The 22223-nt window shown below is 39.2% G+C and overlaps 1 pseudogene; it reads right to left on the reverse strand.

The window, feature by feature from the left end:
• The window catches only part of LOC128510348 (neural cell adhesion molecule L1-like protein), a 52758-nt pseudogene extending 30845 nt beyond the window's left edge, over nucleotides 1–21913 (reverse strand).
• Between the last annotated feature and the right edge of the window lie 310 nt (nucleotides 21914–22223).

Here is a 22223-nt window from a genome sequence, read left to right on the forward strand (position 1 = left end):
AAAGACCAGCTTCCCCAGTTGTCACCTATCAGTGGAGAGTTGTGCTCATTAGAATTAAACTGTATAAAAAACCCCATCTTTTGCTGTTAATAAACAGAGACCTTTCTGACAGACAACGTGTGTGTGTTTAACTGAGTCTCTCCTGGCGCCAGAAAAGCTTACCGAAACACAGTGGACAGACCGAGCAACTCGCTTCTTGTACTATGTAACTGTAGAAAAACTTTACAGCCTGTTCTTTGTGTGTGCGCACGCGTCATTGGACACCATTGGAAAAACACTGGAACATTGGAAGAATTTTTTATAACTTTGGGGCTTTGTAAGAAAAAGGTCTGCCCCCTGCTGTAGTTTTCAAAATACAAGTTACTGACAAGCAGCCTGCATTCTTTGCTAAAAATAGGTGCGGCAGATCCTTAAACACTCAGGAACTGTGGTACACGATTTAGCGCTTTATAAGTCAATATGATACTTTAAAATCTGTCCAAAATTTCACTGAGAGCCAATACATTGTGGATTAAATAGGGATACCTTTCTTTCAGCTGCCACCTTCAAGAGGTCACCACAGCGGACCAACCGATTCACACACAACTTTGACCAGTGGCCTTTACTGATGCAACCCTCCTATTTCATGCAGGCTTGAAAACAGCACTACGTGTAGTGGCTATGTTATGTAGCCATCCACTGGCAGCAGAGCTCGAACCTGGATCCTCAGGTCCCCAAACCAACAACCTAGAGCCTTAGCCACCTAAACTGCCACTTCCCTACAATGCGGATAAAATAGGGATAATATCATCCTATCTTGTACTTCTAGCTTGACTCTGGCTCCTGTGTTTGAGTAACAGGAGCTTGTTTATCGAGTTAAACATACAGACAGTAATACATTACAGTAATCCAACCTATAGGTGATAAAAAAGTGAACTAGTTTTCTTCATCATGTAGTGGTAATGTTTTCCTCATCTTAAAAATATTCTGGTCAAGTGTGTGTGTGTGTGTGTGTGTGTGTGTGTGTGTATACACTGTATACAGTATATAATGATGGAATGAGGAACACCCACTAGTTAAACTTCACCTTGCCTTGTCCTAAAAATATACAGTAGTGTTAAAAATAATAACAGTCCAACATCATTAAACAGATCGTCTCGGGTTACTTTGCTGTAACCCTGTTCCCTGAAAAGGCGGGAACGAGATGCTGCGTGAAAACGCTATGGGAAACATCTTGTCATGTTGCCGGTTGTGAAGCATGTGTGTATTAAACACGCCAAATTTGGCTTATATAACCTCGGTCCGGTGACGTCATCTGATCACATGCACCTGCAGGTTATAAAAAGAAGTGAACCGGAAACATTCCTCAGATTGATTTGTCTGAACGGACGTCCGGTCACGTAGGCAGTGCGGCATTGGGACGCAGCATCTCGTTCACGCCTTTTCAGGGAACAGGGTTACAGCAAAGTAACCCAAGACGTTCCCTTTCAAAGGCTACACTCGATGCTGCGTGAAAACGCTATGGGAACGAGAATACCAACGCCGCCGCACTGCAAGTGTCTGGACCCCAAGGTTGTGTAGCGTGTGCGCACAAGGCCGAGAAGGTCTCAGAACTATATTTGGGAAGCTGACTCGAGGACCTGTGAGCCCGGAGTGGCATGAACATCCAGATTATAAAATCTCACAAATGTGTGCGGAAAGGACCACGCCGCCGCGTCACACACTTGCTGCAGGGGAATACCTCCTGCTAGTGCAGTAGATGAGGCGATCCCCCTGGTTAAATGAGCCCTGGTTCCTAGAGGCGAAGTGAACCCACACGCCTCATACGAGAGGGCAATAGCATCTCTCACCCAGTGTAGTGGCGGCCGCCCAGGGGCAAAGTCTAGGCAGGACGGGGAGATTGACAGATTTCCAATCCTCTCAGAGAGGTAACGGCCCTTAGAAAAACCATCTTAAAGTTCAGAAACCTGAGGCGCTGACTCTAGTGGTTCAAAAAAGGGTGTCAATTGGCTCTTCAAGCACGATAGATAAAACCCACAAAAGGGACCGTGTCACAGTAACCCCACCAATCAGGACGTGGCAGGCTGAAATAGCAGTTACGTACGTCCTGAGGGTACTAGGGCACAAGCCCGAGGACAACTTTTCCTGCAGAGACTCCAGCACTGAAACATTTCGGCAGTGGACTGGGTCTACCTGCTTCGTCATGCACCAACTTTCAAATACATTCCATTTGAGGGCATAAGCTCTTCTAGGGGAGGGAGCCCTAGCACTTAGGATAGTCTTAATTACGCTGGCTGAAAGACCAGCTTGACTTAGTTGGTCCCGTTCAGGGACTGAACGTGAAGGTTCCAAAACTCGGGCCGGGGATGAAATATCGTCCCCTGCGCCTGAGACAGAAGATCCTACCTCATTGGAATCACCCATGGTGAGCCGTTGAAGAGGGATACTAGAACCACACTCTGGGCGGCCAACAGGGCGCTATCAATAAGAGGCGCAAACACTGTTGATGGACCCTCGCCAAGACTCCCGGGAGCAGAGCTATCAGGAAAATACGCATAAAGGCGTAACCAGGGCCATGTACGGGCCACGGCGTCCAGACCCGGGGTAGCTGTAATAGTCAGAGAGTAGTAAAGGGGACATTTGCTGATCTTGCGAGGCAAAGTGGTCCACCTCTTCTACCTGAAATCTCTCCCAGATTGACTGACTATTTTTGGGGTGGGGTTTCCATTCCCCGTGTGTCAGAGATTGACTGGACAGAACAACTGCTCCCACATTCATATGCCCTGCCATAGTGTTGTCCACCCGCACTAGGACATGGTAGCCTCTCAACTGCTGGAGGAAGTGCTTTAGGGCCAGAAATAGAGCCATCATTTCGGGGCAACTGATGTGCCGCGTGAGAAGATGGCCTCTCCAGCTCCCTTGGGCTGGACGGTCATCAAAGACCGCACCCCAGCCCATGAGGGAAGCGTCTGTCATTAGCATCTGCAACGACAAGACGAACTTAGAGTGGGACCCAAAGTCAGAAACCGGGGTCTGAACCACATAGAAAGGATACGAAGCACCTGGCGCGTAACCTTTATTGAGGATTGGCCCTAGAGTGAAATCCCCAGGTTCTTAGCCACAACTAAAATGCTCTCATGTGCAGAAGGCCCAAAGGTGTCACCGTGGATACAGCTGCCATAAGAGCTAAGATCTATGAAAGTGATGGTCACTTTCCGGTCTAGCTTGATTCCCTTGAGAGTGTTGAGAATGGATTCAACACGAGCGGGAGACAGCTGTGCCCGCTTACGATCGAATCCCATGTGACACCCAATATGTTGTCCTCTGAACAGGAAAGAGCACGCTTTTCATGGCGTTGGGTCAATGTTAGATGTTCGTCATCCTGAAACATGGCAGAAAAAAAAACGAAGAGCTAACACTTTTTTGGAGACTGGTGTTGCCCGAAACACCAGTGGTGGCGGAGCAAAAAACACCGACCTCCTGGGGTGCCAGGGAAAACACTTCATTCTCGAAAGGAATCCTGCGTGCCTCTCCCCATTGGGGGGCCACCCCCATGGTCCTGGGCACATGAACCTCAGGGCTTCTTTGTGAAGAAGACAATATGCCAGTCTGAGCTCTTTTGAGGCGGATTGTGAAGCGCAGACACGACGCACCCCAATCTTTACGAGGGGGTGCCCGGCTCAAAAACACTTTCCTTGTGTGTTTCACGCCTTGCAAGCGTCAGACCCGGTCGAGACTGGGTGGCCGACAGTCCCGACTCTTGAGCACGGCGGGGAAGGAATTTCCGAGGGCTTGTTCATATAACTTCGCCTCATGAACCTAGTGGCAAATGGGTTAACGACATCGCCAAACAGGCCGGAAGGCGAAATAGGGGCATCAAGGAGGAATGCGCGATCCTATGCTTGATGCTGCTGAGATTCAGCCATAAGTCTGTGGCCCGGCATAATTCCGGAACGCCCTATCTTGAAGAGCCCCGCCAGTACTCAAGTCTCTCAGTAGGTCAGCCTGGTAGACCTGCAAAACCGTCATGGTGTGCAATGGAGCACCAACCAGACCTGCTGCCTGAAAAGCTTTTCCATCCAGGGAAGATAAAAGTCTACACAGCTTGAAAGGAAGTAATAGCTTTTCAGGGAGGATGATGTCCCAGGAGAGATAGCCTGGAAGCGTCTCTTCTATCTGGGCGTCATCATATAGCCCTGCGCTTCCACCTCAACTATATTTAAACAAATAAATAAAGTGGATGGCAGGAAAACACAGAATAGATACAGCTTACTCCATGAAAGGGTTAACTCATATGGAGATTGCTAAGAAAAAGGGAGAGAGCGTTGTTGAGGCTCCGCCCCTCGGCCACCCGACAGAACCTGCCGTCTAATGTTTTTTTTGTTTTTTTTTGTAGTGCTTGGGTGCTGTTTCCATCTCCGCGGAGCGAGAGAGGATGTTTATCCTTGCCCATTCACAAGAAGCGCAGCGCGCGCTTGCGAGCGGACAGAGGGATTTCCAGATCCAACGAGGAAGTGAGAGATAGGAGTTTTAAATCCGTCTCTCACAGCTCTGCTGGATACACGCGTTTTAAGCCCCAGAAATGCGCCGCGGCCCGGTGCTTCTCAAGGAATGCGGGGCGCACGCAAGCACTTTATTTGAAGCAGTAAAGTGTAGAGATCGCCCTCCGATATGTATTTATCAGACACGGAGGGATATCTCAATTAAAACTCTGCCATATCGGTGAGTTAAACACTTTCTTATTTTGCCGGTTTAAACACACATGCATACACAACAAGGTCAGTGAAGACAAAAGATCTGAGGAATGTTTCCGGTTCACTCCTATTTATAACCTGCAGGTGCGTCTCATCAGATGACGTCACCCGACTGAGGTTATATAAGCCAAAATTTGGCGCGTTTGATACACACATGCTTCCCAACCGGCAACATGACAAGATGTTTCCCATAGCGTTTTCACGCAGCATCAAGTGTAGCCTTTAAAGGGAACTACAAATGCCATTTATTATCCACAGTTTATGTTTATTTAACTAGTTTTGCTCTGTTAACACATATTCTTCCTCACGGGGCAGAACTAGCACTGAGCTGGTGACCAACAGTTAGTGTAATAAACAGGGGTAAAAGTAGGTTTAAATGTTTACTGGTACACAGTATGTACTCAACAGGTGAGGAAAATAACCAATAGAGGTGGTGGACAGTTGTGTACATTTCCTAAGCTGCTCTTCACTTACTCCAATTTACAATATCAGCAAACTTCTGAGTTCCGAGGTTAGGCAAATAGCGTAAAATAGAAAGGTACTGTGTTATGTAGCGTACACAATCCTTTGTTCCACAAACCAAGTAGTGCCTTGAATCAGGGTTAGAAACCTTGGATTAGAAGCTAATCAGCTTTGTAGCTTACAAAACAAAACAGCGTGGACTGCTTAGAAGCAAGTTGGACTTAGAAGCAGTTACTAAGTGTTGTTTTGCCATCTTGCTGATAGTGCTTATGTGACTGGCATTGAACATGGGTTTTAGCAGGCAGCTGCCACTGTGGACCATACTGGCCTACCTTCCATTATATATATGGTGGCCATTTTATGTGTGAAAATGATGGTCTCATGTGCCCTGAGCTCCAATGAATCCTGGCATTGGCATTTAGGGATATATTGTGCCGTCTGGGAAAAAAAATCTATTGTTAGAAAAACCTGGTCATTTGGTAGTCAGCTGATCTCATTACTTGGACACATAACATTGCTCAATTTTGACCTGACCAACAGAAGCAACTCCAGATCATTACCCTGCTCCACCAGCTTGTATGGTAGTTACTAGGCATGATGGGTGTATCACTTCATGTTCTTACCTTCATGCATCCATCACTCTGGAACAGGGTAAATCTGGAATCATCAGACCACAAACATTTTCCAATGCTCCACATGCAATTCTTTATGCTGCCCACCAAACTGAAGCGCTTTTAGCCTCCCAATTAGCCTCACTGATAACTTGTTTTCTTAGTTACACAAGTTCCAATTCCTTGAGCTCTCTTTGCATTCGGAAATGCTCTTACTTTCAATAGTAAACACAGCCATGGGTTCTACTGATGTTTTTACATTGTTTACAAATTGATTTCACTAAGCCTTTGGTCCCCCATCATGCTTATTCAGCTATCGTTCCAGGTTTTAATATGTTTTTCAGTTCTTTACCTATTTTTTTCAGCAGTCTCTTTAGTTGTTTGCTGTTCTTGATGCAGGACACATTTTGACACCCTTATGAAAAAGGAGTAAAACATTTGCCACGACCAAAGGATATGTCTTCTGACATGGTTATTGAAGAAATAAGAAGCTACTTAATGCATCAGTTAAGGTTAATTAACTTGTTACCAGCTAAACCATATTAAACACTGCAGTAGTTATATAATGGAAGGCTTTTATCTTTTTGCTTAGTTACTGTAAATTCAGGTGGTTTCACAGAGTAAAAAAAATCCATTAAAATCTTATCTTTTACAAGGAGAAGTGTCACCTTAATTAATTAAAATTACATTAGATATTTTTCAGGATCATGGTGTAAGTCAAGGAAACTTATTATGGACAGTTTAAAAGTCACCATTACCCAGTGAAAGGCTTTTTTTTCCTTCTTTTTTTCAACACTTATGTGAACCCAGAATTAGTTAATCTGCACTGGGCACAGTGGGCATTTAATTTATGGATTAAAAAAAAAATGTGGACACACCTTTTAAATGCATGAAATTTCCTGATTTTTACTTTATTTCTTTCTCTGTTGAAGAGCTAATGTTGAGATGTGTCTGCTACTCTAACGGCTCTAATCTAAGGTGTTGTTTGTTATTTGGTGATTTTTGAGGCTGGTAACACTAAATAAACTCCTCTTTTGCAGCAGGGGAAGTTTTGGACTTGCTTTCCTAGGATGTTTTTTATGAAAGCCAGTTTCATCATGGTGCTAGATGTGTTTTGCAAATGCACTTGGCAATATTGTCTTACAAGTACTATTCCAAAACAGCTGACCTTTGGTTCTTAAAACAACTGACTGTTGTTGTTGTCACTTAATTACCTAACTCCATGTGTGTTATTTCTATATATTTATTAAATCTCCAGTATTATTCTAGAAAGCCGAAAATAAATCAAAACTTGTATCCAAACTTTTGCATTTTATTCAAGATTTTACACAACAGCGCCACACCTTGGTAACTGGCTTTCCAGCCATCAACTGTATACAGAGTTTTATATTCACAGTTTACATTCTCTGCCCACTCTCTGTGGGGATAGCATGAATAAAAAAGGTCACTCAGCCTGAAATGAGTGCTATAGGCAGAAAGAGAACAGAGACTGAGCTGTCTACTGGGGATAGTCAGTGGAGCGTCAGTTCTCATTTAAACCATGAGCTCAGCCACTGGTGACTGAATGCTTAAGTTTTGTCTCTGGTGAGAAAGAGGCCATTGACGCCTGTGGCAATGTGCCTCAAACAATTTGACTGAAAGGGGGGGGGGGGTTGGCGAGAGAGAGAGAGAAAGAGATCTGTAATGCTGTAATCTAATAAAGGTAATTTACACCTAATAATTACTATATAAAATGATTTCAATATTACTGACAAGCATTTCAGAGTTGCTGACAAAGCAAATGGTGTGTGTCAGAAGGAAAAAGAGAAATGTGATATAAAGACGTTCAATCCCAATAAACAATTACTATCTAAAACCATATGTTAACCAGTTTTAAATTTGCTTTGTTTAAAGTTGTATGGTCATGCTATATAAAAACATTTTCAAGCACTTTATTCTTATTAGACTCTTTTGCACTCTCCTTGTCTTACTTTCTTGACACTTGATCTTATATGAACTAATGTATCATTTTATTCTGCATCCGATCTAAAACATCCTTGAAAAAGTTGGGGTCTTGTAAAATATATTCCTAACCATAGCGTCTTTAAGTGGCTTATTCAGCTCACTTTCTCCCAACCATGAAAACAGGTTTCATGCATTTGTACCAGCTTATCAACCAGATATTTCAACCAAAAATTCATGATAAAATCACATCGTTCGACCTGTGGTATGTGATCATTTTAAAGTTTATTTATTACAGGATTATTTTTATTATTACTTTTCTTTCCATAATTTTTTGGCATAAGTTACTACTTTTGTGAGTTGAGTGTAACAGCATAGCAGTGAGTTGGCAGCTTTATAAGTGATCCAACGTGTGAGCTACAACTTTGGGTATATTTAAAAAAAAATCTATTAACAGTGATAAAAAAAAAAATTACAAGCTGCCTGTACAATTTTTAATACAGATCCTGTAGGTATTTAAGAACTTATGAACTTTGCTGTATGTGTGTTCAAGCTGACTACATTTTCATCTCAAGTGACAAACAGACAAAATACAGGAAATAAATAAGGTTCATTGACAGGGGAACAGTTTATATAAAAGAAACTACTAAAGTACGCGAACTAAAGTAAATTACTCGAGTTTGTCAGAGGATTGATTTTAGGTAACAGCATACAGTCCTCGACGTTACCATGGTGATCATTGAACCATGGTGAGTATAGTCTTCTATGACTAGGCTTGACGGGTAGAAAAAGAAAGGGGGATATTTTTACCCACAAACCACAGTACTGTTCTATGAGTAGCAAGTAAGGTATTATAGTCGGTTTCAGCACTTTGAAAACCACATAAACAAGCTGATTAGTTATTTAGTTCTTATGCCAAATGTGAAACCGGTTGCCCTAAGGGATCTGAATACAGCTTTACTTACAGTAAGTGATGACCAAACAGCTAACTACTGTTTGTTGTAGGATACGAATTCTCCTTTCTTCTGCTTTGACCCATACTGTAGCTGGTGGAGGAGGCTGGCCCTGTAGTCAAAACACTGCTGTGGGTGCTGCTGCATTAAAGGGCATGCTTTCATTTCTGCCAATTGGAGGCTAAGATCCTGGCATCATTTATGTTGGGACAGCGGTTGTTTAGATCTTCCTCAATGCTCTTGAGCCGTGTTTCCTTTGCAGCCGTTCTCTGGACCTTCCACTGAGTTGGACCTTGTCACCAGAGGAGTTGCAGGAGGTGCAGTAGTCGAGTGGTGTTCATTCGGCAAATGTGACCAAACTACTGCAGTTTTTGAACGTATTCTTTAATGGTTACCTGGTAGTGCACCGCTCATGGATAAATTTGTTTTGAACACAGTTGCAGATTGAACTTCCCAATATCTGACGCGGATACATTTGGAAAACCTTAAACCTGTTAAGATCGGACTTAAGGATCAACCATGTCTCAGATCTATGAGGAAATGTTAAAAGAACAGGTTTTAATCTTGTGTAAGGTGTTCTGCTTCTGTCAAATTCTGCTGTGGATGTCAATGACAACAGCAAAGCCAGAGAAGGGAGTTACAACCATGGCAAAGCAAGAAGGCAGAACAATGTCATCAGCTGAGCAGGAAGGTGACATGATGTTCTAAGCCAGGAAGCTAGAGCGAACCCTCAGCAGGAAGCGTGGGGGATTTAAATTCATCATCTGAACAGAGAGGTAGAGCAACATTCTCAGCAGGGCCAAATAAAGTCATCAGGGCAAAGATGCAGAGTGACATATTTAGCTACCAAGGCGGGGGGTCATAGCTGATTAGGCACAAGATATAAAAGCAGTGGTTCCATGAAATGGTTTCAATCCAGAATAGTTCCGATGATGAGGATGATGGTGGGAGGCTGGGTGATAAAGATAATTCATCTTTATGTCTACAACTCTTCCCCTCTAAACATTACCCCACCCACGATTACTCTGCATACAGTACATTGCCACAACAATTTCACAGTGCAACTCTTTCACAGTCACTCTGCCTTCTGCACACTGAAACTCGCCCTTGAGTCCCTAAGATATCTCCTCTAACAGTCACCCTGGGACACACTAGAAATCATCAGCACCCACCAATAGCCAGTGATGTCTTTGTTGTCTTTATGGCTCAGTCCTAGTCAACTCAGTTAGAGATCATTCCCTGAGTGAAAATTTACCCCAGGTCATAGTGATAATGGCTCAAAAAACTTTTTTTTTTTTTTTTTTTTTGCAGGTTGGTATATATATATATATTTATATATACGCAAAAATAATAGTGACCTCATTTAAGAAACATAGTAAGACCAAACTATGACCAAGACATATAGAATACACATACTTAGTCACAGTTACTCACGGTAAAAGTAACTCTTAATGTGTCAGCATACAGTACCAAGAATTTTTTTACAATTTCATACTCCAAAAGTTATGGGAACAGTTTGGGGATAGCCCCTCCGTAAATACACAAACATTAAAATAAACCGCAGACACCATGAGGTCCATGAAGACATAGATGAACAAGTTTGGTGTGAAAGAACTTGATTGGCCTGCACAAAGTCCTGACCTCAACCTGATAGATCACCCTGATGAATTAAAACGGAGACTGTGAGCCAGGCCTTCTCGTCCAACATCAGTGTCTGACCTCACAAATGCACTTCTGGAAAAATGGTCAAACATTCCCATAAACACAATCATAAAGTCTTCCCAGAGAAGTTTAACTTGTTACAGGGTGGGCTAATATCATATTGGAAACCTTATGGATTCAGTATTGGATGTTTCTCAAGTCCATATGCATGTGAAGGCAGACGAGGGAATACTTTTGGCAATATAGTGTATATACAGTATAGTCTTGCAAATCAGTAACAGGTAAAGGCTGAAGGTCTCCATCTAGTGTCCAAAGTATGTAAAATCTAACAGTTTAAAAGTAGCTTCAATCTAGCTTTAATACTCTAATACTTTAATACTCAAAATAACTTTAATACTTATAGGAAAGTTGCTTACTTGTTTATACATGCTAAAATTTAATACCATGTGACATTTTTGGATGACAAGGCACAACCATATAACACCATCCCAAGGATGCTAGAATCACAGAAGGAGATGTTGCTCATTTTATGTTTTTGTTATACTGTAAGGCTTCATAGAAACTTATGGTTTTCCCCATCACTTTTATTTGTTCATTTTGTTTAATTATTGCAATACATTACATAAATGCTGATCATGCTCCTGTTGTGATGCACCTGTTGCATCACCGAATGTTCTTTTCCAGGTTTTAAAGCTGGCTAATGGAAAGAGAAGGAATTCCTGGGTCTGAATTGTTAATGAAATATCAGCTGCAGAAATGTTAGGAAAAACCAACAACATTAACGGGTGTAATGGTGAAATGATAGTACAGAGGGTAGTGGTGCTGCCTCACAGCTCCAGGATTTGCAGTTTAATACTTTGTTTGTGTCCCCTTTGTGGGCTTTTGGGTGTCCCCTGGGATCCTTTTTTTTCCCTTGCTGAAGTGAACTGCCTATACTAAATCTCTTTTATTTGTGAATGAGTTGGTGAATGCATATGGCAATCGTGTTGGTATAAAGAGTGTATCTTCCTTCCACAACCATTACCAGAAAAAAAAAAAAGCAGGTAATTTAAATTATGCAAATGAAAAGCAAGAAATTTGTTTGTGTTAATGTTTCTTACATAAATCTCTGTATCTACTACTGTAGCTACCTAGATGGCAGACAATACCACACAATGCAGCATTTCCAAGCCCTATTGGTTGTACCTTGGCATGAACAACTCATTAAAATGTTATTCCTTGCCCTAATATAAAATCATATTTGCAATACAGAGAAATACTATTTTACACCGAACTTAAGAGTGTTTGATGATGTTTTTTAACCAGTGATTCGCTTTTACTGTCTTTTTAATACGGATTTACTTTGAATAAAGACAACGGAGCAGGCCATTTATTTATTCTTTTCTTGCAGATTTTTTAAAATTAATTAAATATTTATTAAATAATATAAATGGAATAATTATTAAATATAAATGGAATAATTATTAAATAATATAAATGGAATAATTAACATTGCTGATTGGGTAATTGTCCATACTTGGAGGAGACACCTATTTATAATTTCCAGGAGATGTTTTAAAGCCTTGTAAAATATTACATCAAATAATTAGTGCATATATTTAAAATAAATGTCCCAACGTCACATGATGCCTTTAAAAGCTACACATTAATGTAAAAGCTGTAACTTTTGTGTAACCTGTCCCATTATAATAAATTACAGAACTGAGTTAAATGTATGTGGAATTTATTCTTTAAGAAATTAATATACAGGTATGCATCACTGACAATATTAACTTGCATTTAAAACCAAGAAAAGTTTGGTCCGTTAATGCTCCTGTAATTCTCGAACCAGGTAACTCACTGCCTGTCTGCCTCCACACTATATGTATATACACTATATATACCTGTATAAAAGACAGCATGTCTTTCTACTAACGCTCTCCCAAAGGGTGAATTTCCATCTTTGATGAACTGGCACCTTTCAGAAGTGAGAAATTGGAGAGCTGCCCAAGATGTCTTGGATCACCATATCAAGAAGGTGATCATCCTTATCTAGTTGCTTCGAGAGCAGCGCACAGGCAAGGGGTGGCTTTATATGGTAGATTGCCCTCTGGCTTAGATCTTTCCTGTATATTATGCTTTCATCCTGCTAGTTTATTTTTGTGTATTTTAGGGTTATTGCCTCTGATCTCATGTTATGAAACCTCTTGTTGCGCAAATATAGGTGTAAAGCCATTAAACTTTTTGCGTTTTATTTTCTACCATGAATTAATTTCTGACTTTTTTTAAAAAACACACATGTTGTATGTAAAACCATATATAAATTAAAAATTTAATTATAAATTATTATAAAATTATATTGTATGTATATATGTATGTGTACACACCAATCAGCCATAACATTAAAATGCAAAACAGGATGTATCTGTGTTTTTTCCTTTATAATTGTCATAAAAACCTGCAGAATATCCTAAGCCCGCAGTATACAAGTGCTGAATGAGTAAAAAAAATTCCCATAAAAAAAAGGTTAGAGCTTTTATTTGCTCTCCCCGAAGAGGTCATATCATCACTTGTCTAGTGAAGCAAACATATTATTTTATTTATGTACACACAGGTGAATTCATCTCAAGTGCAAGTGAGTGATCATCTTGTGGCATGGACCACAAAACGAAACTAAAAAATAATAAAAATAAAATTAATAATTCGAGTGAAGGGAAAAACCCAAGAAGGAAAGATTTTCTGGTAGACATACCTGTTGTCCAGGTGCTGGACCTGTGATAAAAATACAGTAGGCTATAATGTAATATTTCTGTTGGCTTAAAAGTAACTGATATTGTTTTACCACAAGATTTTATAAAACTGAATGTTGTGGGTTTTTATACCATACTGTTCATTATTCAATGTATACAGTGACAATAGCCTGCTTTACCAGCATGTTTATGTTCCAAGACCCCCTTTAATGCCTGAAAGCACAGATAGTTTGTACCCTTTGTATACCTTTGAACAGAGTGTTTTGGAAGACCGAAGGATAGACAGTTTGTCATTTCCATTTGCTAATGGGCTATCCTTAGGAGAAGTTATGCGGGACTCTCAATGAATATCTCAGCGTAACTGGAAGCGTGAGCAGAGAAACAGAATCACAGCAGTGACTTCAAAAGTTAAAGAGACAAAGAAAGGACAAGAGAAAGCAGGTAGCATTTTGGAAAAGACTGCAGAAACTCGGTTACCTATCCTCAACCCTAGAGGATACACCCGTCAGCTATAACATTATAGTAGGTCTCCCCTTTAGCCACCCTAACAGTGATGCACTGTTTTCTCTGACACCTTTCTATCACAACCAACATTAACATTTTCAGCAATTTAATCTACACTAGTCCTCTAGCCATCACAATTTAGCCCTTAGCAAAGTCACTCAAATCCTTATGCTTGCCTATCCTTTTCTGCTGAATAGCTTCACCTACTGCCTAATATATTACATCCACATCCAGCCACCATTGTAATGAGATATTAAAAATGTAGCCACTGTGAGAAGGACGAAAATTGTAATAGCTAGATCACTTGATGAGAGCAACTCCCAAACTGCAGCTCTTATGGGGAATTTCCAGGCTGCAGTGGTCAGGACATATAAAAAGTTATCTAAGAAAGAAAAACTGGTGAACTGGCAACTGGATCATGGGTGGCCAAGGCTCACTGATGAACATGGGGAGTGAAGGCTGGCGCCTGAAGTTTGATCCAATTGAAGAGCTTCTGTAGCTTCTTGAGGAAATGGTAGTTCCAGTAGAAAGGTGTCAGAACATTCGGGTCATTTCTGTTTAGGTAGCAAAGTGGGTGACCCACACAATATTAGGGGGGTGGTGAAAACATTATGGCTAATCAGTGTATGTTTAAGTAATTCAGGAAATGACACTTCAAACTAAGCAGCTCTTTGGATAAGCAACCAAGAGATAAACAACAGCTGCATGATTAAATGCAAAAGTAAAGTACAGAAAGTGGCGTATACAGTATACTGTAGACTGATTATAAAGTTCATGACATGTCTTTTGTCTAGTGTGATCGTCTAAATTGTAAACATCTGAACTTCTTGTGATAGAAAAGGTTTTTATGGATTGTATGTTGAGGAAAGTGTAGTTATTCAAAATTATGTTCCATACATTATATTTTGTTGTTTCTTTATTTTTTTTAACTTGTTAATTTGACTTTAACTTAATTTAACTTGTTACTTATTGTAGCCAGGTAACAATCTAACAATCTGAATTTAAATTGAAAGCCTTAGTCCGAATTAAGCTCCAGTTCCAGAGGCATTTACCAATGTCGTGCTGAGAGAAAGAATAAGGTAGGAATAATCCATAAATAGAGCTAGTTAAATGCTATATAAAGGAAATTCATATATTCCAAAGAGAAGTCATAAGGAGAAAGATAAGACATTTACATAGATTTTTAAAGCATATTATTACCATTGTTCTATTTTATTATAAGATCCTGTTTATTGCTTACTGTGTCTAACATAAATTCCTCTGATTTCCTCCCACAGTCCAAAGATATGCAGGTTAGGCTTAATGGCGTTCCCAAATTGCCCGTAGTGTGTGAGTGTGTGTATGTCTGTGTGCCCTGCGATGGATTGGCATCCTGTCCAGGGTGTACCCTGCCTCATGCCTTAAGCCTCCTGGGATAGGCTCCAGGTCCCCGCGCTCTGAATACAGGATAAAGCGGTATAGAAGATGAGTGATACATTTGCCAGCATACAGCGACAGTAGATTCTATAGGTGACTAATGTGCATGTAGCATACAACATGGCATACAACATGGCTAGCATATATTTGTGGATGTATATGTATATAGCATACTGTAGGTGAGGGATGGCTACACTATTAGATACTGTAGCTTAGGGGTATTTTAATAGTTAATAGAATTTGGAGTAGTTGTCATGAGTAGTTAGGGCTTTTCCACTCTAGGGCTGGAGCACTATGGCTTTTTCAATAATTCCTTTTAATGCACCTACAATATGTCAGTTTTACTTACATTTTTTGTCTATATAAAATGCTGCATGCTATACCTTGTTTGCACTCAAAAAACGATAATAATTGTAAATACAATAAAATATAACTAACTGTTTTATTATATAATTTATGTCATGCACTCCAACATTTGTAATTCACATTTTTACATGTTAATTTTTTTTAATGAAAAGAAAAAGGGAAAAAAAAGGAACACGGTTCACATTCGCAACACATTATTGACCAATACACAACCTACACTAGTGTAAATCAATAGTTGCAAATATGTTTACATCATTGTGTCTTAAGGTTATAAGGCCTGTTTTTTCACTCTGATACACATTTTATGAATCTTTTGATCTTCATCTATAATGCAAATCTTTCAACACTGCTTTACTGTGTTTGGGTGAAAAAATAAATGGAAAGTATTTACCTGTGAGAAAGGTATTGCTTCCCTGACCAAAAGGGACCCTGTTTCATTAGCCAATCAAAAGCACAATACTTTCTTAATCATCAGTTGAGCTTGGTTTCATTAGACAATTTTGGGGTCATAATGGAGTCTTGACTAATCATCAAAAACAAATGCATGAAATTTAATTGCTTCCTACGCATTTACCCACTCACTCGTTATCCTGTACAGGGTCACGGAAAGCCTAGAGCCTATCCCAAGGGCCTCTGGGGACAAGGCAGGGTACACATCCATCGCAGGGCACACACATTCATACACCTACTCACACACTACAGGGAATTTTTTGGAAACACAAATTTGTTTAATCTCCATGTTTTTGAATTGTGTGAGGAAGACTGCTGGCTACTGATTAGGTAATTTGGCTGAGATTGTTTCAGTAAGTTTCCATTTGACAGATACGCTTAACCAGAGTGATTTATATTAACAGTATATAACCGTATACAAATAAAATTTTATTTATATAAGAGTTTTTCTAGTTTCTCTGTCAAAAACCCATTCTCATGACTATAAAATGTATTATCTGGTGCAGGAAGAAGGCAGTTGGGGGAGTGCATCAATGGGAAGGTATTAAAAAACTTGTACCGGTCGAAAACAAGACATAAAGTTACATTCTGAATCAGTTGCAAAGCAGATTTACCAGCAGTGAGTTAAAGTAAATAAATAAGTTTGGCGTTGTAAAGTGAATTGAATATATGGTTGTACAGCATCACCCCATGGTTGCATGCAGTGACAAATGGTGAGTTCTGTGAATTTCCCAGAACGTAAAATTTTGATATGTGGATGCATCTTCAGATATTTACAGTAGCTCTCCAAGAAAGTGGTAAAAAGGGAGACCAAAAAGGGACATAGAAATAAGCCTTGTGGAACCCCCATGCAAATGTGTGCATGGAGCAGATCTGGATCCTATCCATGTCACCTGTATAATACAACTGTCCCATCAGGTAAGAAATAAACCGAGAATGACAATGTTGTGACAAAAATGTGAAGACCCATAAAAGATGGACTCATAGAAGAGCGATGAAATTGGTGAGATGTTGCATGACTGTGTCACATGAACCTTCTCAGGATTGGAAAAAAACATCCAGTTTTGGTGTGCCCCTGTGAAGCCAAAATAGTTATGATCTTGGAGGACATTGCAGATAAATTAAAGATATACATAGCATATTGAACTGCATAGAGCATGTTGAAAAACTGTAGCGGTGGTTACTGAGGTCATTATAATGGGTTTTTCCAGGATGTGAATAATCTTTGCTGTCTTAAATGCTATAATTACTTAAGTAGAGGTTATGAGACCGTTTACAGTATATTGAAAGCTATCTATTCTATTTTGACGCTTCATTAATCAATCAGTTAATTAATAATAAATATTGGTCAGACTGTTTGAAGAATTTAAATACTTTAGGTAAGGTAAATAAAAAAAATAAATAAACTGAAAGTATTATAATAATAATTATTATTATAATAAGCAGAAGGAAAAAAGGCAACTTACCCATATGTACAGTTTATTTGATTATAACCATCCTTACAATTATATTCTATGACTTGTGACATTTTGCCGACTACCATTATGGAAAAAAATATATGTCAATATATTGTAAAATAAAGATATACATTTGAATATATTTTAATATGAAAAGTGGCAATTCCTTATGCCTTTTTCAATATACAGTATTGTGATATAAAAAAAATATATTCACAATATACACAATAATATATTGTATTAATATATTTTTTTTTTCTATTGATTATTAGAGAAATATATTTTATTTGCGTAAAGGTGATGTCTAAATGAAAGTCGGTGGACTTTTCTTGCAGTGAAGTCCATTATGGACAAGTACGGTAGCTGCCATCCCTTGTAATCCAACCTCCCATGTACAGTATCTGCCTCTATGTTCCTATAGAGACTCTGTGTTGCTATAGACTTCCTTTCCCCTCTTTCTTATGCAATACTCAGTACACTGAATGCTTTGCAGAGTCCTGCAAAATCTCACACCCTACTTCCACAGCAAAGCACTTTTATCCTTTCTGATCATTGACACTGTGAGACCATTTTTTTGGATTCAAATCTCAGCAAGATGTTGGGGATGAGTTAAGTTTTTTCACAGGATACAAAAACTTGCTTATTTCCCCATAACACATATCAGTCTTGTATTGTGTTGTATGCTTTCTTAGAGATGCTTGTTTTTCTGTTTTTCAGCTCTGCTGAAATTAATGCCCTTAGTTTTAAAGACTGATTTTTATTAATCTCTAAAGAAATTGTATATGCAATTGTCTTAAGCAATTAGTCATGCTCCCATGAGCAACTGTCTCCCACAGCCTTCAAACTGCACCTCAGGATTCCTTTGTTGTTGCATAGGAGCATGCGGGTGTGTCTGCCACACCCTAGTTGTGCAGGATGGATGGAAGGACATAATGGACTGATTTTATTGGGAATATTATGCAAAATCTTATCCTCAGCATATATAATTCTTTCACAGATCATTTCATAATACTCTTCACCCTTGGCCTTAATAAAATAAAATAAATCAAAATAAACACCACACAAATGTGGCAAAGTCTAAACTCTACGTGATCCACTGCCTCACGGATCATTTGGCTGCTTGCATTGCAACACTTTCCTTGACACACAAGATTCCTCTTTAATAGATACTAAGGAAAAACTTGAATCTGTTACCTTATAAGGCTATGCTGCTCTAGCTTTTTGATAGTCCAAGCCATCTTATCAGGCAAAAGATGGCCCTCCTCATCATTTCAGGTATAATAAAACTTGAAAATTCAGAAAGAAGCAGTAACCATAATATCTTTTGACACAACCCAATATTGATATATTCAACCTTTTAATATACCTGGTTAACCAGACTTGTTGACACTTGATGACCATTCCTCTGTTAAAGAATTACTGGAGGACACAACTGCAGTTATAATTGAACTCTAATAAATTCTGCAGCAAAGTCCAGCAACACAAAGGGCAAAAGTGTCAGAGAATAGGCTTGGGTCAGGCAAGGCACAAATACCTTTAGAAGAGGTGGGCAGAATAAGGCTTGAGGTCAAGGCTGCCTTGTTTGTATGCCGTGGTTCACCCTGGGAAATAAAGTTCTGTAAAGATACTGGGCTGAAACTACAGCTACTGTCTAAAGCTGCTCTTAAAGTATTTGTTCAAGTTCTTCTTAGAGATGGTAAAGCAGAAGTAAAAGTTGTGATTAAACCATGTATGTTGGTTTATATGGCTTGAAAGACATCCTAGCCCATGAAATTAGTTCGTTCAGTTTCCTCAGAATTCATCCACCTAATGAGCATTGTCAAGTTCATCCATTAGATTGGGGTTATCAGATCCTTGTCCTAAACTTTGGTATTCTGTTCTAAATTTTAATTCAGGCAACTATTTGATTATTTGTTATTAGTAATTTGGTAACGACAATGAGGTTGCCTTTGAAAGCTATAAACAGTTTGACTTATTCTTTCTACCACCCTATTGCTGTTTTGCTCTGCATAATGTTAGAACCATCTTCCAAAACACTGTATAAAGCTCTGTAATTTGCCTCCTCCTGCTGCTTCACAGTCATTCATGATACTTTGAATTCATTCATGATGCATCATGCCAAGAAGCCAAGTTTTATTGTATTAACTTACATTATAGTATAGGTACTGAAAGGTAGTCTGTATACTGTAGGTAATGAAAGAATACATACCAAAACAATTATAATAAATTTCACAACCATATTCATAACCGAGTAAACTGAATCCCGAACATAAGCTGATGGTTGGACTGATGCCGATCTTTCAATAAGTTTAAATGATTTATTTATTGTAAATTTAATGAACCAGGTTGAGCTTTTCATATCGAGTCTTACACTTGGCTGTAACCTATTGAAAAACTGACAGGAATCTTAAAACTGAAACAAATTATTACTTTGTCACATACACACACAGTAAGCTGATTAAATAAACAAAGTTTTTCTTGTTTTTATAGCCTTTTTATAGCACAGCTCTGGTTAAAAACAACTGACTGCTTACTTCTTATTAGGGTTGTGTCTGATGTTGCATGACTTTAAAACAGCGTCTGACCACTGATCATACTCCTCCTTGACAGATTAAAACAGGGATGGCCAACCCGGTCCTCAAGATCTACAGTCCTGCATGATTTTCAATTATCCCTGCACTACTCAGTATTAATTACCTGAATCAGGTGTGTTCTGTTAAAGATAAGGTGGGAGATACCATCTTACATGAGAATGGAGTGTGGGAAGACAAAGTGGGTTGGTATCTTCCATCTTGTGATTGCCTGAACACACCTAATCCAGGTAATCAGCATTAAGTAGTTTAGGAATAATGAACAACATGCAGCGCTGCGGCTTTTCAGAACCAGGGTTGGTCACCATTGGATTAGATAATGTTGTAGGAGTTAATGGAACAACCTTCTCCTGTTTTAGGTCTTATTTGATTATTAGTTTTTAGTTGTAAATAGTGTCTTCTTTACACAGAATAAGATAAAGCTTGCCATTTTCTGTTTTTGGCCCACTGCTTCTACCTACAAATGCTACCTCTGGGTAACTTAATTCCTACTGTACTGATGACATAAAGTTGTATATTTCAACAAACCTAGATGAGCAACAGAATTTTAACAAAGATGAGGAATGAAACTGGATATGCTTACTAACTACCTGCTACTTTCTGTTATATTATGTACAAAAATATGTGGATATGGGTGGTGCCAGTCTTTTATTTTATTTTATTCTTTTTGCCCCTCAGATCTATTGCCAGATTAATAAAATTAATGTCATTATTTAAAAAAAATTGTTAATGCTTTAGTTACCTTTGGGTTGTATTATTTTAATGCTATTTGATGTTTTAGTAGGTGCATAAACAAGTTCCAACTGGTCCAGAATGCTGAAGCTCGGTCCTTAATACAACTATCACGATATATAAGCTGGAACCTTATTTGTTTAGTCAAGCCTTCTATAAATAGTTTTTTTTTTCCTTAGGTAAAGGAGCAGATCTAGTGGGTTAAAGAACATAGTGTGTTTTGGTAGACAGATGTTTTAGGACTGAAATTACCAGAAATATTTTTGTACCTAATTCAGTAAATTGGTAATCTCAACAAAGTAAACTTCATGTGGTCTAAAATGAAATTCCAGTAATACAATGCATTTTTTAACATAAAGTACAGTTATAAAAGGGAGATTTATTTATGTTTGCACTATCCGTTATCGCCCAAATGAGAATATATTTCTTCCTCATGTCATCTCAGGGATTGTTCTTTGCCACTGATACCACCAGCTTGCTCATTATGGATAAATTCATAGCATATATTTATTTTATTTATATTATTATGTATTGTTCTAAATGTATATTTATGTAAATCTGGTTCATGACAATATCCATGTTTTACAATTCTATTATATTCAACTAAATTAAATTAAATAAACTAAGTATAGTTTTGCTATCTGCTGCAGTTTCTCTACTCTAGCAACCATCTGTGCATTATAAAAAAAAAAGCTTGCAAGGAATGGCAGTGGAACATGAAGGTTGGTACACAGTTAACTATACAGGGTAAACCAAAATACCAATCTGATTGGTCGCACACAATTACAATTTCAGTATTAACCACAAATCTTAAAGATCTTAAAACAAGATTTTACTCTTCACATGATTTCTCTAGTTATAAAGCACTATGTATATCTCCTTGTCAACTAATTCTTCTTATTTTCCTAAATGTCTGTTTAAAAGTGAAGAAAATGTATGCGTGTTGTATCTATATACAACTTAGTACACCAGAAATGTTCATTCATCACATGTGAAATTTGCATAATATTTGACCCATCGGGGGGTCAGGATGTCACTAGACCCTTCTTTTTACTTGGTGGTGATCTGCCCCAGTAATATCTCAAATTGGAGTTTTAACATGCTCCTACTTGGTTGTGGTTGAATTTAGATTTTGCAATTGTGCAAACAATCGAAGGTGCACCTGGCGATCTGTATGAGTGTGCATGGATCGGCGCTTGAAAGAAAAAATAGAATTAAGCATAGCACAATGGGACTAACGTGACATTGCGGCCTTGTGCCGCGAGATGGCGGAGCTCCGGCAGGAGAATGCATCTTCTCGTATCATTGCTATCCGAGCAGGCAGCTGAGTGGGCCATGGCAGTTCTTCGATCAGACACCGACACCGCCCATTCCTACAATGAATTCACCCGTCAGCTCAGACTCACTTTTGAACACCCTGCGGGCGAGGTGGAGACCGACACCAAGCTCTACCACTTGCAGCAGGGAGGATTGTCCGTGAGCCGCTACACGCAGAATTCCGCACCCTCGCGGTACAGACATCCTGGGGAGATACCGCGCTCCGGACATCCTACTATGTAGAACTGGCTTCACGCATCAAGAGTGAACTAGCCGGACGAGAGCTTCCCGCCACATTG

The sequence above is a fragment of the Clarias gariepinus genome, chromosome 22 (genome assembly GCF_024256425.1).
Source record: "Clarias gariepinus isolate MV-2021 ecotype Netherlands chromosome 22, CGAR_prim_01v2, whole genome shotgun sequence".
Classification (NCBI taxonomy): domain Eukaryota; kingdom Metazoa; phylum Chordata; class Actinopteri; order Siluriformes; family Clariidae; genus Clarias; species Clarias gariepinus.